Source organism: Callorhinus ursinus, unplaced genomic scaffold (genome assembly GCF_003265705.2).
Source record: "Callorhinus ursinus isolate GAN/ISIS: 27379988/994484 unplaced genomic scaffold, GSC_fseal_2.0 scaffold46, whole genome shotgun sequence".
NCBI lineage: Eukaryota > Metazoa > Chordata > Mammalia > Carnivora > Otariidae > Callorhinus > Callorhinus ursinus.
In genome coordinates, this window is record NW_027397108.1 from 11,081,121 (window position 1) to 11,099,594 (window position 18,474).

The 18,474-nt window shown below is 59.3% G+C and overlaps 1 protein-coding gene across 4 annotated transcripts in view; it reads right to left on the bottom strand.

Annotated features, from left to right (window-relative positions):
* CBFA2T3 (CBFA2/RUNX1 partner transcriptional co-repressor 3) overlaps window positions 1-18,474 on the bottom strand; it is an 85,542-nt gene that overhangs the window by 54,105 nt on the left and 12,963 nt on the right. The window contains exon 1 of one of the 4 annotated variants that reach the window (XM_073882401.1): window positions 536-574. The exons of the other annotated variants lie outside the window; for them this stretch is intronic. The gene's annotated coding sequence lies outside the window, so the exon portion shown is untranslated. Of the gene's footprint in view, window positions 1-535; window positions 575-18,474 lie in introns of those variants that run through there. 4 annotated transcript variants of the gene reach the window in all.

An 18,474-nucleotide genomic window follows, 5' to 3' on the forward strand; every position in this document is an offset into this window, starting at 1 on the left:
CCGCCGCTGCGCCACCTGCCTCCCGCCCGGCGCCCATCGCGCTCGGCTCCGCCCCGGGGCGCCGGCGGCGGGCGAGGGGCCCGGGCTCGGTGCGGGGCCGGCGCGGGAGAGGGGCTCCGCCCGCCGCCGCTCAAGGCCGACAGCCGCCCCGCCGACTCCGCCAGTGGGGCGGCCGCGGAGCCCGGGGCGCGCCCTGCGAACTCGGCCAGCGGCACGGGTGCGAGTGTGAGCGGGGTGTGTATGCGGAAGCGCGGGGTGCGGTGTGGCGGGGCGCGGTGCGGTGGTGGGGGGCGGAACTAGGGGTGCCGTGGGGGGTGGAATGCGCGCTTCTCTGTAGGGGAAGGGGTAGTGCCCGCTGAGCGTGCGGGAGCGCGGGGTGCCTTAGGGGTAGCAGTGTGAGTGTCGTGCAGGGACGCGGGTGCTGTGCGTGGCGCGCCCCTCGCCTGCGCCCGCGCCCACCCTCACCGGCTCCGCAGGCCGCGCCCTGGGCGGGCGGGTGGGGCCTGGAGCTGAGCGCGCCGCCGCGCACACCCACCTCGCAGCAGTCGGCGACCGCCCGCCTAGCAGTTTTAGGAGACGCGCGTCTGGCGTCCGGGCGGGAGGCGAGCAGCAGGCGCCCCTCCTCCGGGCGCCCCCCCCACCCGCCCCGTCCCCGCCCCCGCCTGCCAGCCGCGCGGGGCGGGAAGGGGCCCGGGGCAGCCTGTGCGCTCGGCCGGCAGGGGGCGCCCTCCCCCCGCCGCGCGCTCGGGGCCCCGTGCGCCACGCGCGCCCCCTCCCCGTATTAACCCAAGCAAAAATGCTGGGGGCGCAGGGTCTCCAGTTCCCTGGCCACGTTGCCTGGGGGCATTTGCATGTGCTTTGCATTTATTTGCATATCATTCTTTTAATGTCTGCAGAAATGCCCCAAGCCGCAGCCCCGGCCTCTCTGCACCCACCTCTCTTCCCCGACTGCAGCCCTCGCCCTACCTCCCTACCCCCATCCATTTTGCCTCTTTCCTTAAAGTACTTTGTGGCGAATCTGATGCATTTGCCTGGTGAGTACATTGTAATAAATCGGTGCCTTTTTCTCTCCTTCTTCCCCCAACCCACACACACTTTATTTCTGAGACTAGCTGGGGTCCTAGGGTCAGGGTCTTGCCAGACAGAGGGGCCAGAACTTGGGAAGAGCAGCGCCCTGATTTGCATCTTATTTGGCATAAATTTGCATGTGAAGGACCAAGATCCTTAATTCCCAAGTATAAAATGCAGCAATGTGCCAAAAAATGCCCCCTCCTCCTTGCACAAGACTTCACGGTCCTGTTTCTCCCCACCTCTTGACATCTCCTTGACTGAGCCCTGCCCCGCAGGGCTGAACCAGGTAGAGGGAGCCCGCGGAGGCACAGAATGAGGGCTTGAGAGGAAGGGGGACTGCCCCTGCCCCATCCTCCTGTGGCCGCCCCCTGGGGCGCTGTGGCGGGTTCAAGTCAGCCGGGTCACCCTTGACCTCCTGGGCCTCCATCCTGGGAGCAGTAAGAGGGGGTGTGGTGAATGATGTAATGATAACATGAGTGTCTGGCATCTCTGCTCCCCTTGTTTCCAGCATGTGCTTAAATGTGGACTCAGTCCAGTCCCGTGGAAAAGCAGAAGGTCCTGAGCCCATTTCACAGAAGAATGTGGATCTAAAGGCAGCTGGCGTGCTGCGGAAGGTCCCAGACTTCACACACTGGTATTTACCTGTAGCGGCTCCTTCATGTCACGGACTCTGAGACAGCATTGATTTTAAGATGCACGTTCCTTTATGTGTCCCTAAGAAAGCAGAACAGCTCCCCCTTGTCATTCTAAGATGCCTCTAGAAAAGGGGCCCAGGTGGGCAGTCAGCAGATGCCCAGAAGCCAGCCTCACCTGGGCACAACACTGCACTCAAGCAGAATGCTGGCGGAAGCCTGGGCCTGGGGGGTGCTGAACTGGACCCCCTACAGATGTGTGTTAAGTTACTGACTGCAGCGTCACTGGGTGAAGCCAGGGGCTGGAAACCACTGGAGACGCAAGAGATCCCAAACCTGGAGAATGAAGCTGCACTCTTCGGAGACCCAGCCCGAAAGGCTCCCTCCTCCTGGCCCGGGCCAACTGTGGATGAAGGGAAGGAAGGAGCCACGGAGGCAGGGCTTTTGCGTGGGGTGTAAGCAGGTCAGATGAGGACATCAGGGCCACAGTGAGCATGGACACTGCGGGGGTTCTCCAGGGGCAGGCCCTGGGCTGAGCTCTGTCTTGGCATTTTCCCAGTTAATTCCCAGCCATCTGCCAGGTGGGTGCTCCTGGGCCCCCCTTTTACAGGTGGAGGGACTGAGGCTCTGACAGTTTGCCTGACCCGTCCACAGCCACAAGGGCCCACACGGGTGGAGGTTGGATGCCCACACTACCTCTCAGCCATATGGTCTCGCTGTTGCCTCCCATGGACTAGTTTCTAACACTGGAAGTGGCTCGGGCACAACTTCTGGGCACTGTGAGGTGACATTTAAGGAAAAGAATCCCATCCCTGCCCAAGAGACACATGCAGTCTGGCCACTCACCTCCCAGGAGACCAGATCATGGGCAAGTCAGTGCCAAGGCAAGGCGCCACACTGGAAGTGCTGGGCGGAGGGGCACAGAGCAGGGGGGACAGCAGTGGGGAGAGTGGAGTGGGGATCAGGGCATCCCTGTGCAGCGTGTGCAGAGGCAGGAGTCCAGCTCACAGAAGAGGGACCACCTCCCCTTCCTCGTGGCATTGCACCTCCACCCCCCAAGTGAAGAGAGTGCTCCACCAGCATCTCGTTTCCCGGCGCACACCCAGCGGCAACGCTGGGGCCAGCACCCAGGTTCTCTGACTTGTGCTTGGGTACTCACTTGGGGGCCCTGTGCTTGCTGCCTCTTAGGAAAACAACCTCTCACGTCCAGGCCTCTCCACCTGCCGTCCCTAGCGCTTCTGCGCAGGCTGCCCCGCCCCCCCCGCCCCACTGATTTTCTTTCAGCCCCACAGCCTCCAGCTCTGGGCTCTGACAAAGATACACCTGATACATACAGTTGACCCTTGAACAACGTGGGGGTTTGGATCAACCCCACCACCCCCCGTGAAGTCGAAAATCCACATATAACATCTGCCTTTCCAAAAACTTTGATAATAGTGTATGGCTGACCAGAGCCTTACTCATCACATAAACAGTGAACACATATCCTGTATGTTATACACATTGTCTACCATGTTCTTACAGCACAGTCCGCTGGAGGAAAGGAAATATTATTCAGAAAGTCAAAAGGAAGACAAAATACATTTACAGAACCATACTGTATTTATAAAAAAAAATCTGTGCATAAGTAGACCTGCACATTTCAAACCCGTGTGGTTCAGGAGTCACCTGCACTTGCCAAAGGCCCCCCTGAACCATGCAATACAGTCCCTTCACTCTGACACCCAGTGGGAGCTGCCATACAGGGCCCTGACCAGGTACCCCGAGCTTCACCTGCCAGGTCCTCAGGGCCCTCACCACCAGCCTGAGAGGTGGGTCTTGCCACCAGCCCCGTTTGCCTGAAGGGGACACCCAGGGCCCAGAGAGCTTGGGTTCTTGAATGTCTTTGTCAGAGCTGGGGGTCCCACCAGGTCAGCCTAGCCTGGGAGTCCAGGCCATCAGCCACTGCCGACCCACTGGTCTTTAAAAATAATTTTGAGCGGGCGCCTGGGTGGCTCAGATGGTTAGGCGTCTGCCTTTGGCTCAGGTCATGATCCCGGGGTCCTGGGATCGAGTCCCGCATCAGGCTCCCTGCTCCTTGGGAGCCTGCTTCTCCCTCTGCTTCTCTCTCTCTCTCTCTCCTCCTCTGTCTCTCATGAATAAATAAATAAAATCTTAAAAAAAAATAATTTTGAGCAACTCGGGACCACCTTAAACATGCTTCTGTTGTATCAAAAAAATCGAACAGAAATTTAAATAACTGCCAAGAGTATAAAATCTGACATACCATAAATACGGACTTTTTAAAATAAAAAGGTGGTGGGTGCACTAGATACCATAGCAGTTTGATAGCCACCATTACCCATTTTTTAAAAAGTTTTTTAAGGATTTTATTTGAGAGAGAGAGAACACGAGCAGGGGGAGGAGCAGAGGGAGAAGCAGACCCCCCGCTGAGCAGGGAGTCCGATGCGGGGCTCGATCCCAGGACTCCAGGATCATGACCGGAGCCGAAGGCAGACGCTTCACCGACTGAGCCACCCAGGCGCCCCCACCATTACCCGTTTAAAATACGCAAACTCTTCTTTAGCCACTGAATTTTCACACAGCTTCCTAGCTGGAACAAAGAACTTTTAAACACAGCACCAAAAGCACAATCCATGAAAGAAAAATTAGATCAGCAGGATTTCATTGACATGAGAAACGTCTGCTCTGTGGAAGAATTGTCGAGAGGATGAGGGAACAAGCCACGGACCGGAAGAAAAGAGTTGTAAAATCACATCTGACAAAGGACTGCTATCCAACAAGTACAAGGGGCTTAAATCTCAACAAGAAGAAAACAAACAGCCCGATTAAAACATGGGCAAAATACCTGAACAGACACCTCACCGAAGAAGATATACAGATGACAAATAAGCATGTGAACAGATGCTCCACATCATACGGCACCAGGGAAACACATAGAAACAGCAGTGAGCTACCACGACCCAGCTATTCCAACGGCCGGAGCCATGGGTGCTGACCACCCCCGGCGCGGACAAGGACTCAGCCCAGCGGAGGCAGGAGCACCTGCTTGCTGCCGCGGGGGAGGCAGCACGGTGCGGACACTCTGGAGGCAGTTTGGCAGTTCCCTACAGAATGAAACATGTTCTTACCATATGATCCAATATTCATGCTCCCCGGTATTTATCCGAATGTGTTAGAGACTTACATCCACAGAGAAACCTGCACGCAGATGTTTACACCAGCTTTGTCCAAAATAGTCAAAACTTGGAAGAAATGAAATCATCCTTCAGCAATGCACAGACACACGTGGTCCAACCAGACAATGGGGGATATTACTCAGCGCTAAACAGAAAGGAGCTGCCACGGCATGGAAAGATCTGGAAGAACCTTTAATGCACACCACCGAGGGAAAGAAACCATCATAAAAGCGTGTGGTGTGATTCCGGCCCTATGACATCCAGGAAAGGCAAGACTGTGGAGCTGGTAAAACCATCATTGGTTGCCAAGGTTGGGGAGGGAGGTGTGGGCACAGTACTGAAGGGTTTAGGGCAGAGAAACTGGTCTGTATGATGCTGGGATGGTAGATACACGTCATTGTACATTTGTCTGAACCCACAGAACATCCACCACCAAGAGCGGAGCCCAAGGTAAACTATGGGCTTTAGTTGTTAATAATGTATCAATATTGGCTCAGTAATTGTAACCACGGCATCAGGCCAGTGAAAGATATTAATCATAGGAGAGCCCACCTGGTATTTGGGAGCTCTCACGCTCCATGCTGTTTTTCTGCAAACCTGAAACCACTCTAAAAAATAAATTGTATTAATTTAAAAAGAAAAAGCCCCCGCAGGCTAAAGAAGAGCTTCGAAAGATGCTTCAAACATGGTGCATATATAATGAAGGGCAACCCCCCTTCCCGACAGCCCCCTTCGCTCTCGGTTTTCTACGAGTCTATCCCACCCCGCACAACTCTCCTAATATCTTTTCAGTTTGAAAATATTTTACTTTCCTATCCTATAGAACTAGGTCCGTGGAATATCAAGGTTTAAATATTTTCCTGTGTTGGGGCACCTGGGTGGCTCAGTCGGTTGAGCGTCTGTGTTCAGCCCATGTCATGGTCCCAGGGTCCTGGGATCGAGCCCCGCATCCGAGCTCCCTCTGCCTCTGTCATTCCCCTGCTTGTGTTCTCTGTTGCTCTCTCTCTCTCTCTCTGACAAATAAATAAACAAAATCTTTAAAAAAAAATATTTTCCTGTGTTAAGCATTGTTTGTCTTCTGGACTGGATTGTAATTATAACTCTTAGCGGTATGCAACTAATACAAACGATGTGAATTCATTATACATTTGGAGAATTAGTAAATGAAAACAGTAAATTTCAATCGGAAATACAGGTTTCAGAAAGAGTGGTCTGCATGTTGGTGCGTGCGTACCACTCAGGGCCAGGAGAAGGCAGGACAAGACCTTAATCCTGTTCCTGTCATGAGTTCTCACGTGAAAGCCTAAGAAACCCCAATCACATAAATAAATAGATCCAGACAAAAGGCCTCTGCACCCCCGAGACAGCGCTGTGGTCTCCTCGGGACAGTTCAGTGCCCGAGCCACATGGTGACCCTCCATAAAATGACTTAGTCAGCTGACCGAAAACTGCCAGAATTGCAAAATGATGTGTTTTCTGAAGCAAGAATGCGCAGGTGGGGTATCAAGGCTGGGCCCAGCCAGGGACATGTGGGCCTTTTTTGGGAAGTGAGAGGCAGTGGCCCCTTGAGGGAAGCTGGGAAACAGGTCGGCGCCAGGCCATCGGCTGTGACTGGAGTGGACACCAGATTCTGGGGCTCTGTGTTGTCCACACAGGGAAAGATCCCTAAAGCAGATGGAGTTGGGGCTCTAGCCAGCAAGCCTCCCGCCCCCAGGAGCATCTCCTGGCTTTCTCCCCGGGCCCCTCACCCAAGACCGGCTCAACTCTAATCCAGGAATGGCCCCTCCTGCCAAGGGAAGCCCCACTTGGAGCCCCAGGCAGAGACAGAGCAGGAAGGCAGAGGGGTGGGCTGGGGGATCATCCTGTCCACCTGGCGTGAGGGCTGCAGCGGCAGGCTGGGCAGGGGGCACACTGTGCCATTGAGCAGGGAAGCAGCCTGCATCAGGGGCTCAGGGATGGAAGGCGCCTCCCTCTGTGCACACAAAGGCAGGACTCCTGTCACCAGGGGCCCACCCTTGAAAAGATTTCCTGGAGTCTCCATGGGGAACCCTGCCTGCCTGGGCCTTGGGCCCACTGCCCCACCTCACCATTATCCCTCTCTCCTTACAAGCACAACCCCCACGGGGGTCAGGGATCCCTCCCTCCCTGCTGCAGCCCCTCCCAGCCCCTGCCTGGCAAGTCGTCCCCCCCCACCCCGCCATATGCAGGTCCACAGAGAGGCTTATTCCCTTGCTGGTGATCAGCTCTGCTGTGAGAAACTGCCCCGTCCTCTCCCAGCCTGTGGGGTCTCCAAGTGACTTGGACCTGCCACTGCCCGTGACTACCACCTTGAGGACCCTGAAACCCACGTACTCCCACATTTGCTAGTTCAATAATCAATTTCCTTAACGTTCAGGCTGGTTTTAGCCAAAGTTTCTGTTTCTTGCAGCCGAAAGCAGTCTAATTATTTGCCTTCCTTTCCAGAGGGTCTTTCCTCATCTCAGGTCTCTAAGGGCCACGGTGGCTTATCGATCACCCCCAACTTGACCACGCACCAGGAGCACCTCAAACACTTGTACAAGCAGGATCGGGACTGGTGACCAATGCTCAGGCCCAAAATTTAAGGCGGCACCAAAAAACTCAGTGTTCAAGATAAATCATATTTTAACCCGATATTTAAAAATATCACAATGCCTGACAAAAAGTCCATGGTGAGCAAAATAACGAAACTTTAAATAAAGACAGGATTCCCATCACTGGTTTCTCCCTTTGGGGTCAGCCAGGCGCTACCCGGCTTCCTTCCCCTGAGATGGGGTTGGAAGGGCTGGTCAGCCCAGCATCCCACATCATGCAATCATCGATGCCCTTTTCCCCCAGGTGACTCTGGGTGGCTTGAGGCCACAACTGGGGAAAGAGGGACCCGAGGCATGTCATGAGCCGTTCACAGGCAGGTTGCCTTCTGTGCTCAGACCAGCCCTGCAGAGGGGAGCAGCCGGGCAGGTGGGCAGGTGGGTAGATGGGCAGGGGGGCAAGCTAAACCCCCACCTGGATTCTGAGAATGGGACACGGGCTCCAGGGGGTGAAATGCCTGGTCTAGGGGCAGGGGCCGAACGAGTGGCTGGCACTGTCTTCCTCCGCCCCCAGAGGAGGACTCGGATGACTGGCAGATGGCTGGGATGTGCTGCCAGGGGGTCCCGGGCAGGGGAATGGAAGGAAGGCACAAAAACAGTCCATCCCCCCAGGGCCACTGAAGCTTTGTCCTCTGGGCACCCAGTGAGATCTGCAAAAGAACCCTCAGAGCCAACCTGCCGAGAGGCCAGGGACCGGAGCATTTGCGTGGCGTCCCCTGTCCCTTCTGGCAAGGGCTGCTCCAGGCTGCACCCCCCTCCTGTGTCCTCCTGCACAGCGGCCAAGGGGGGCCATGGATGGGGGTGGTGGGGGCCGGTGGCCCAGAGCCAGAGGTCATGCACAGAAGAGGGGCGAGGATGTGGGCAGGTGAGGGGTGTGGGCACTGGCCGTGCCTGGACAGACCCCGACAGAGCTGGCTCCGACCCCCCCAGGGCTCCCCCAAGCCAGCTCAGGGCACCTCGGAGTCCCAGAGTCCAGGCACAGGCCTCTGGCATCGTTGTATTCCTGGTCATTTGTTTTTTAAATCTGTGTTGAAGCTTTGGTTAGGAACGCCAAATAAAGTCTCGGGGTGACAGTCACGGTGAGAAAGTCGTGAAGATAAGCTCTCCAGCGAAATCACTAATTCCCGTGTGTGCAGAGCCAGGCAGCTAAAACCCCCGTCCCAGGCTGGGCCCAGTACAGGCTCTCCCGCGCAGGACCCCCACCTGCCCCCTCCCGCCTGGTCAGCGGCCGCGATGGGTGCTTTTCAAACTCCTTCTCGTTCAAACCTTGGAACCACCCCTGTGACAGGTTATGCACCATGTTTCTGCAGCTGAGGAAACTGGGGCCTGGGGAGACCCAGGACTCATGTGGGGGTGCACAGGTTCAGGGGCCCAAAGAGACCCAGGACTCGCGTGGGGGTGCACAAGGTGGGGGCCCGGGGAGACCCAGGACTTGTGGGGTGGGGGTGCACAGGGTGGGGGGCAGCTCTGCCCAGGGCCCTCCCCCGTGTCCCTCTGTGCTGTGCTGCCGGCCCTCCCCAGCTCACTTCTGCCCTGTTATCTGGCTGGTCACACCCTGCCCACCCCGGGCCCACCTGTCTGCCAGCCCGTCGGCACCACAGTTGACGGTCACGAGGAAGGAGGGCACAGAAGGTGGCCCATCTCCCTTCCAGCCTGCAGGCAGGAACCGAGACAGAGCTGCCCAAGGAGGCAGCCATGGGGGGTGGGGTGGGGAGCAGGGGCTGCTGGGGAGCTGCTGGAGGGCTAGGGGTGTCTAGGCACTGGACGATCGCCCTGCGCAGAGCCCCAGTGCCCCATGGCTGGCCCCCAGGCAGCCCTCCCCTGCAGGGACCAGACGCTCGTCGGCAGCCCTCGGTTCTGGTTCTCCAGGGTTCCCGTCCCCGCTCTCCTGAGGGATTCCAGATGAAGTCAGAGAAGGAGGGTTTCCACAGACTCGCGCTCACCCAAGGAGGGCCCCAAACCACGAGGCTGTGGGAAAACACTGAACCTCACTGATGATCAAAGACCCCTGGGTAAATAATCAGGTACCGTTTCTTACCGATAGAGAAGGTCAAATTCTAAAAAGGAAAACACCCAGCGGGGGGGTGGTGCCCTGGCACTACTTCCCCACAGGGCACGTTGGCAACGGTTCTCCAGAGCTGTAAGTCAGCCCAGCAGTTCCTACGCTCAGATTTCTCTATCGAGGGTGTTCGTTACAGAAACAGCGCTGTGTCCCCGTGAACGATGGGAACTCTGCAGACCACCATGGCCACCTCGAGGCTACGGGGCGCCCTACGTCCTCTGCAAGGGAGCGGAGTGGAGGTCCGGTGGCTCTCCGTGGGCAGGTGAGCAGTACAGACCCCGTCGGGGTGCAGGGGGTCCTAGGAAGGCGCCAGAAGGGGCCCAGCAGGTGTGGGGTGGCCAGTGGCTAGCTGGGACCCTGCTTTCTGCTTCTCTAATTTTCTGATGTTTCTGTCCAGCAGCACCGATGTTTCTATGCCGCGGCGGCTCCATCCACTCGCCCTCCCCCCACCCTGCAGCCCGACTCAAGGCGAGTCTCGGACACTGACTGCTGACCGGCTCACACATTTTGGCCCAGAGATGAGTTCTGAGTTCTCGCTTGTCTTTGTTCCATTTCAAAGGAACAAATGGAATTTGCTCTTCCAAAACCAAGTCCACGGGCCGGCCGTGGACACTCGCTGTAGGAAGTGTGGTGGTTGTGTATGCATCACAGGGAAAGACCACGGGACCAGGAGTGTTTAAATCCCTGGGGAGCCATGCGCTCCCCAGCAGATGGTGTCAGGCCTATCCGCCATCCCATTTTGGGGGAAAATTTTACATATTCTTCACTTCACTTTGAAAAAGAAACTCCATGTGTGTCAAGGAATAAAATGGGGAAAACAAACAGGGATAGTATCAGAAGAGAATACCAGGCATCTGTGTGGTACTTGTTTCTAATGAAGGAAACCCAGAAACCCAGAAGAAAGCATCAGCACCCCCACGAGGCCCAGCAGAGGCCTGGAAGGTAAGGGGATTCAGGTAGAGGGTAGAGCGACACCCGTGGCAAAGGACTAGGGGCCGTATAGACACAATAAAAATGGGCAAAGCGTATGAATAGGAACATCCCACAGGAAGAAATACAGAAGAGACTGTAAACTTCAGTTTTAGGGTTTTCCTCCAAAACTCCCCCCCAAGAGCCAGGGCCAGCCATGCCTGTGGGCAGCCACCTGCTGGCCCTCTGGGGCCTCTGTGCTCCCCGCGGCTCCGTCCCCTGGCTGGGCCTGAGAGGCCCGCTCGGGAGCTCAGGGACCCCCGTCTGTCTGGGGGCCGCTGCGCCCCACAGCCCCACGTGCAGCATGGCCTGCCCTCCCTGCAGCCTGTCACCCGAGCCAGAACATTCCCCGTCCTGCCTGAGCTCCCTAGCAGGGTTTCTGTCACCTGCCACCGTGGTGCCCTGGCCGGCACACACCCTCGCCCCACGGCCCCCCGGAAGAGGTGGGGACAGACCAGCCCACTGCGGGGCCGGGTGCACGGGCCCAGGGGTCAGCCTGAGGGGGTCGCAGTTGCGGGATGGATGAGCTCCAAGCGCACACACGTCTTCTGCTCTGATAATGGGGTGGGGCCGTTATTGTCCCCGGAGGCTCCTCCTGCAGGGCATCAGGACAGTTGAGAATCTGGTCCTGCCGCTCCTGCCTCAGAGGCGCTCTGGAGCTCCCGCCCAGCAGGTGCACACGCGGTTGGGGCTCTCTGGAACATTCTGCCAGCGAGCGCTGCTCGGTCTCCCCGTCCTTCTCTCCAGGAGCCTGTGGGGGGTGTCCTCCTGTACCCCACAACAGCCCACCTACCATGCCCATGGCTCTCCCAGGAGCCGGGGGACCCTTGGTGCCACGGCCTTGGCTTCCTGCCTCCCTCGTGGCCTGGGGTACAAACTCTCCAGAGCCCACACGCAGGGCCCTGTCAGGACGGCTTTGCAGTGATCGCTACTGAGTGAGCAGCTGACGGATAAATGGTCATCCTCGCCCACAGAGAGAACTCACCGGTTCCCGGTTCGTCCATTAACTATCCCCCAAACAACCCTGTGCCCTCAGGGGCACTAACAGAGGATGAGGCACCGGGGCAAGGGGTGTGTGCCCGGGGTGGGGTCGCCCCTCCTCGGGCCCTCCTTGTCTGTCAGTCTGCCCACAGTTGTCCAGGTCACCCCGACCTTCCTCGGGCTGTGACCTTCAACAGCAGGGCACAGAGAAGGACAGATGTCACCAGACCAAACCCCTGATTTCACACACGGGGAGACCGCCTCCGAGGGGGGAGGCGCCACATCCAGGCCTGGCTGCTCATCTGCCGGTCCGGCCGGCGGTTCTTGAGGAGGGTCCAAGGGGGAACATGACCCCTGAGGGGTCTTTTCTGGCCAAGAGGCCCTGATCGTTCGGGGAACATCGAGCCCATCCCGCCCGAGGTGGGAGCCGGCCTGTCCTCGCCTGCCTGCCCGCCCACGCGGGGCTGGTCCAGCGAGCAGCTCTGAGGCCGGACGCGGACCTGCGGAGCGCTGCTGGGAGAGCCCTGCTTTCCTAACGGAAAGATGGGCTGTGGGTGGTGAGAGCCCCCCACGGCCCCCTCCCTGCCTGGCCTGGCCCCCGCAAGACAAAGGGTACCACACAGGCCTGGACACAAGCGCTTGGGTACCCCCCTCCAGCCCCACCTGCCCCTTCTCCTGGAAGACGCAGAACCCCGGCTCGGTTAGCCGCTCCCGGCGGGTTGGCTCCCCCAGCCCCGCCCCCGCGTGCCGGGCACACGCCAGCGTGCTGCAGGGATTGGGGGGTGACCGATGAAGGGAACGCAGGTATGAAGACCTGATCCGCTGCCCCAGCGTCCTCCTGGCCCCTCCAAGCCCAGACTCTGCACCCCAGACATGGAATTCTAGAATAGCCCGAGGCCTCCGCCCTCACCTGCGGGGTCTGCATCCGGTGAGGCGGGTGCAGCGGGGCGGGTCTGAGCGTAGGGTGGGCTGGGTGGGGGCTGGGCATAGGCTGAGATTTCTCAGTTTCAGCTGTGTGATTGCTGATGGTAGTGGCTTTCTTGGCTCCTTGGTGCCAGGGACCATAATTTCTGCCCGCTGAAGTCACAATTTACTCCCAGGAAAATAAACATTTGGGATTGTTTGCTGTGACGACGTCCCATGAATCTTAAAAGCGTGAAGTCTCTGGGTTTCTCTCCAGGGGATAGGCTCCCACCCTGGCTCTGGCCTTCTGAGCAGGACCCGTTATGTGTCCGAGCCTCAGTCTCCATGTGTGGCACATGGGGATCTGCCTCCTAACAGCATGTGAACGCCGCCTGGGGGGAGACATGACGTGTTGTTTGGGGCCACCCAGACTGCGCAGTGCCCCCTCTTCTGGAAACAGACCTGCCCTTGGGCCACAGGCCAGGCCCCTGACCCGGGGGACCCCCTGGGCTGGCCAGCAACCCCGGAGCCCTTCCTGGGGTGGATGCTGGGTGTGGAAGAGCTACCCCTGGGCCGTGTTGCTGAGCTGGGGCGCCAGGACCCAGCTGCCATGGAGCCAGTCCTGGTCTGTGGAGCCAAGCCCATGGGCAAACGGGAGGCCCGCAGGACCAGAGAGTGGGAGAAGGGGGCAGACGTCTGTCCTGCACACTCGGGCTCTACTCTGTCCCCAGGACAAGCCGCCCCATCTCCCCTCTGATGCCGCAAAGTCCTGTTCCTTCCTGGCTCTCGAGTGTGACGTACTTCACACACCTTACAGGTGTCGCCGACCACAGTGGGGCCCTTCAACCCTGAGGACCCCACAGCCGAGGTTCCCCTTGTGACCCAGCTCCTCAGCCACAGATGGCTGGTCCCTGAGCACAACATGCGGGCCCCTGAGAATTTTGGGGAGGGGGCCCTGGTAGCCTAGAGGGTCTGAGAGGGCAGCTGCCTGGCTTCCTGCCGCTCTCCCCACCTGGTCCCAGTTCCCAGAGGCCAACAGAACCTCGAGGGGGGGAGGTCCGGACACCTGGGGGGGTTGTTGCTCCCGTGCACAACAGGGTAAGCACTGAGTCGGAGCTGGGACGCCCCGCAAGGCACAGCTCGAGGGCCCGGGGGGAGCTCAAACTCCTCTCGCCCCCCGACCTCTTATGGGCAAGAGGCCTTCACCCACCTCCCAGCCGCATGAACACGGCCTGCCCAGCGTTTCCCTGGGGCCTCGGGGCCAGATCCCAGCAGCTGGCCCTGTTGCTGCCTGGGGCGGAGGCGGGAAGACCCCCAGCCTCAGGGCGTGCCGTGCGCGTGATCCCGCGCAGCGCAGGGTGCCTTCAGTGTGGACACTGAATCCCACAGCGGTCGGCTCACCCCCAAGTCCACGGTAGCCTGGAACCCAGGCCATGCCCCTGAGCACGCTTTCCCTGGGAACCAAAGCTGCCCCTTGGATTTGAGCCCCCCGTGGCTGTGCCCGAGGGCAGCTGGGGGCCAGACCTACAGAGGACAGGTCTCTGGAAGGAGCCTGGGAATCTTTGCTCTCATCAAGCGCTCTGGAAGATTCTAAAGCTCACGAGTCCAGAAACCCAGCCTGCTCCCTGGGGCCTCCCTGCAGCGTGGCCAGTGCTGCTTGCTCCCAAAACACCTTGGCCCCTGAGACCGGGGTGCCCTGGGCCGACGGCACGGCCTTTCAGGGCTGTGTCCCCAGCCAGCTGTCGGGTACACGTGCTGAGGACAGCAGTGCCGGGAGGGAGCGCCCACAGCAGGAGCTCGTCCGTCTCTCCTTTTGCCATCTCAGCACAGGGAGGGTGACAGCCCGGAGGTCACACCGCCTCCCGGCACGCCCGTTGGACCCCCGCGCCCAGCCTGCGCGCCTGTTATTGGCCCCACCGGGCAGCTGGCAAGCGAAGAACCAGAGAAGGGTGGTCACTCGCCCACCACACACAGCGTGTAGGCAGTGGGGCTGGGCTCACCCCCAGGCTCTCACGCCCTCCCAGTCCAGCAAAGTTAACTCAGAAGATGGCACAGTCCCAACGGTGGAATATGGTTCAGCCAGAAAAAGGAACGCGGTACCCATTCATGTGACAACGCCCATGAACCTCCAAAGCCTCATGCTGAGTGAAGGAAGCCAGACACAGGCTGCCTATCATCTGCTCCTGCTTATGTGAAACGTCCAGAAGAGGCAGAGCCACGGACCGAAGGCAGACCGGTGGGGGCAGGAGGACGGGGGGTACTGTCAAGGGGTGTCAGTGTCTATTGGTGGGGATGGAAATGTTCTAAAATGAGGTAGCGGTGCTGGCCACACGGCTCCGCTGAAAACCGCTGGCTCGTATGCACTCAACTTGAGTTATCTCAAGAAAGCTGTTTCCCAAAAAAGCAGACACCTTCCGAGCCCGACCGCCTTGCCCGAGGGGGCAGGGGCCGGGGAGGGGCCAGGCTGCAGGCAGCAGTGTTCCTGTGAGGCCCCAGCAGGACACCTCGGGGTGCAGGGAGCCCCAGAAGCTGCAGTGGAGCCCGTTGAGAGGGAAGGCCCCAGCGTGGGCCATGTGGGGAAGAAGACCTAAAATAATTCTAAGAACCTGAAACTCCGGGGAGAAGTGGGGGGTGCTGTGGTCACCTCGAATGGGGAACTCCTCGTGCAAGGAAGGAGAAGTTTTATCTCAGGGGGTTGGGGGAAGCCGGGCAGGGGATGGCGGTGGCAGGGAGGAGGGGGAAGGACTCCCACGCAGAAACACTCAAGTTGAGGGGCCTTGTCTGATTGTGGCGAGGGAGGACTCTCCCTTCTCCAGATGGGGAGACAGGCTGAGCCCGCCGCTGTCTTTGGGGGCTATGTGAACATGGGCGCCAGCGTATCTGGGTCAGAGTTCTGCCGGCCCCCACTGCCAGACGCGGGCCCACTGTGTGGGTCCCCTCTGAGTCCTCACCCCAGCCGGGGCCTGCCAGGCGCCCATTTGCTCGACTGTCCTGAGCTGAGGGCCCACGTCGTGCTGGGCACCATCCAGGGCGCTGGGGGTTCGGGTGAACGGGGTGAGGAGCTGGCCTCATGGCATTAGGTTCCAGCAGACAAGAGCAGGCCCACCCTGTTTCCACCGGTAAAGGTTTGGGTCATTTGAAGCCACCCCGGGGCAGGCTCTCTGCCTGGCGCCAAGGACACTAGCCTGTGGGACCGAACCGGTCCTGCTCTGACCAATGTGACTGGACAGTCCCACGGATAGCTGCTTTGACCCCTGACCGGCTTTGGCAAACGGGGGCGCCTCTCCATCGCCGACACACGGGTTGGAGACCCTGGCAGGTGACGGCGGGTTTGTGGAGGACTCGCGGGGAAAGCCAGGCCTGGAAGGAGTGTCGGTGCCCGGGGCGCAGGAGGGGGCTTGGGGGCTGTCCCGGCGGCCTGGAGGTCTTGGATGGGAGGTGAAGGCAGAGGCCAGAGGCGGCATGGGTGTGCTGTCCCCGTTAAGCTCGGGCACAGGAGAGAATATTCTAGAAGTAAGTTAGCACGATGCTGTGATTGTCAGAGAGGCTGTGAGGGAACAAGACGGAGGGAAACCAGGCAAAAGAGAGAATCAGGAGCGGAGGGTGGGGAGGAGGGTCCCAGGGAAGGTTGCAGAGGCGACAAAGAGAACCTGGGAACAGGGAAATGCTGCTGTCTGGGCCTGGGAGGAAAGGCTGGCTCTTAGTTTAAAAGCTCCAAGGAGGACGGGTCTGTAGTCCCCTCGGGTGATGTTCAGTGGAAACCTGCAGGGCTAAGAGCAGACGCTTTGAGGACGAGCCCAGGACCCCAGATCACCGCTCCTGGCACCTGCACCCTCGGGAAGCCCTTCAGACACAGGTGGTATTACAGCGCCGTCTCAGCATGGGGGCCGAGGCCAGTGTGGGCCTCCCCTCGTCCCCCAAGGCCAGCGAGGACGGGCATCGGTGGGCTCTTCGTAGGGGCACCAGCTCCACGGACCTCGAGGGGCCAGAGCTGGGTCAATGGGGCCGTGGGCGCAGAGGCTGCCAGAAGACAGCAGAGAAGATGAGAAATCGGAAGCCTGACGGTCCTGGTCTGGGAAGAGGCCTCGGGGACAGGGACGGGAGCCCTGTCATGGTGGGGGAGTAAGGCACCTGGGTTTTCCTTCAGAGAAGGGCTGGCCCAGGGTTTGTCCTCTGTACCTTCTCTCTTCCTCTTTCTTCCTGCCTGGAAGGCAGATGTGATGCTTGGAGGTGGTGCAGCCACTTTGCAGCCAGGAAGCCACGAGGAAGGTGTTGGTAGAACAGGAAGAGCACAAAAGCCTGGTCCTTGCACCACCTGCTCCACTCGCCTCTGGGCTTTCGTCCTGTGGACAAGAAGAGTTCACGCTGCCGTCAGCGTCTCTGCTACTTGCCACCGCACACAACCCTACTGGATGTGGTCTTGCCAGAGTTAGGAAATAAAAACACGGGATGCCCAGTTAAATTTGCATTTCAGATTAACAGCGAATCGTCTTTAGTGTGCATGGGTCCCAGCCCGTGTCTGGGACATGCTCATCCTCCACCGTTGATCTGAGGTTTGACTCTTAACTGCAGCTCTGTTCACGGATGAAGTCATGGCAGCCGGAGGGGGTTGAGGTCTCGTCGTGAGCAGGTGGTGGGAGCAGGTGTAGACCATGTCCGCTGTGCTCGGGGGCCGCCCTTGTTTTCATTCTGGCCTGGCGCCTCTAGCGCTTTCTTAAACTTGCCGTCACGGGACGTGCAAAGAAGACTCGGAAAAGCCACACGACTCACAGGACCGAAGACGAGAGAGAGAGAGGGCAAGCGGTGGGGTGTTCTCCTCGGACATTTTCACTGCATTTGACAAAAGCGTCAGTGGTCCATGGACTGCGGGGGGCGGTTGTCCTCCAGGGCTGGTGTGTGGCTGCTGACCCAGGACTTGAAGGGAAGGGGGTTTCGAGTTTGCTCTGTGTGCCCGGGACCGTCAGAAACGCCTCGTTGTGCAGGATGCAGAAGCCTCGTCTGCACAGAGCATGAAGCTTCCGTTAGGCATGGCCATGCCCATGACATGCCCTGGAAGGGGCACCCATGTCCCTGGACAGTGGCCTGCAGCCCAGGCCGGCTAGTGGGGCCAGAGGTCCACTTGATAGGACTGAGAACCAACATCCGGGTTCTTGGGAACCACATTTCCAGGAGGGGCACTCGCTGAGCCCTGCAGAGCACCTTCCCCCACGTCTCCTCTGGCCCTGGGGGTGCTCAGCACGTCCCCAGTAGAGAGGCCTGGCATGACCCTGGGAGGACATCCCTAGTGCCCTGCACCTGGGGGGTCACAGCACCAACCCCCTGCCCACTTCTGCACACAGCGTGGATGCTTTGGCTTGCTCTGGAGGTGAGCTTGGGGGCACACCCCCCATGTCACAAACCTGTGCCCGCTGTGGTCCGTGAAGGAGGAAAGAAAAAGAGCCTCCGTGCCCTCCTGCTCTGCCCCGACGCAAAGGCCACCGGAGGCCCCAGGCGGGGACACTGGCTGGGCAGGCAGGATGGGCACTGCAGCCAGCTTGCCCGACAGCACCCCTGGAGGCGGGGCCCAGGGCAGGAGCGAGGTCATGGGCCCAGGCCCTGGATGCAGGGGTGAGGCACAGGGCGCCCCCAGCAAGGCCACTGGTGAGGCCCCACGGCCTGCCGGACATGGGAGGGTTGGCGGGAGCCCTGAGGCTGGAATACGTGTTCATCTTTTGCTATGGTTTTATTTTTTATTTTTTTAAGAAAATTATTTTTCCTGTGGTGAAAGACACAGAACGGAAAATTGCCCATTTTAACCATTTTGAGATGAATATGATGCAGCAGCGACGAGGGTCCTGACGATGCGGTGCAGCCCCCAGCCCAGTCCGGCTTCAGCGCAGAGGGGCCTGTTCCCATGACCTGCCATCCTGGCGCCTCTCGCCGCCTGCCGCCGGGGACCCGTTCCTGTCTGCCAGTGGGCCTGCTCCTGGCGTCCTGTGCCTGGAACCACGCAGCAGGAGCCCTCGTGCCTGGCTGCTCGTTCTCAGCACGCCGGCTCCACGCTCTGCCTTCCCGGAGCCGCTCGCGGA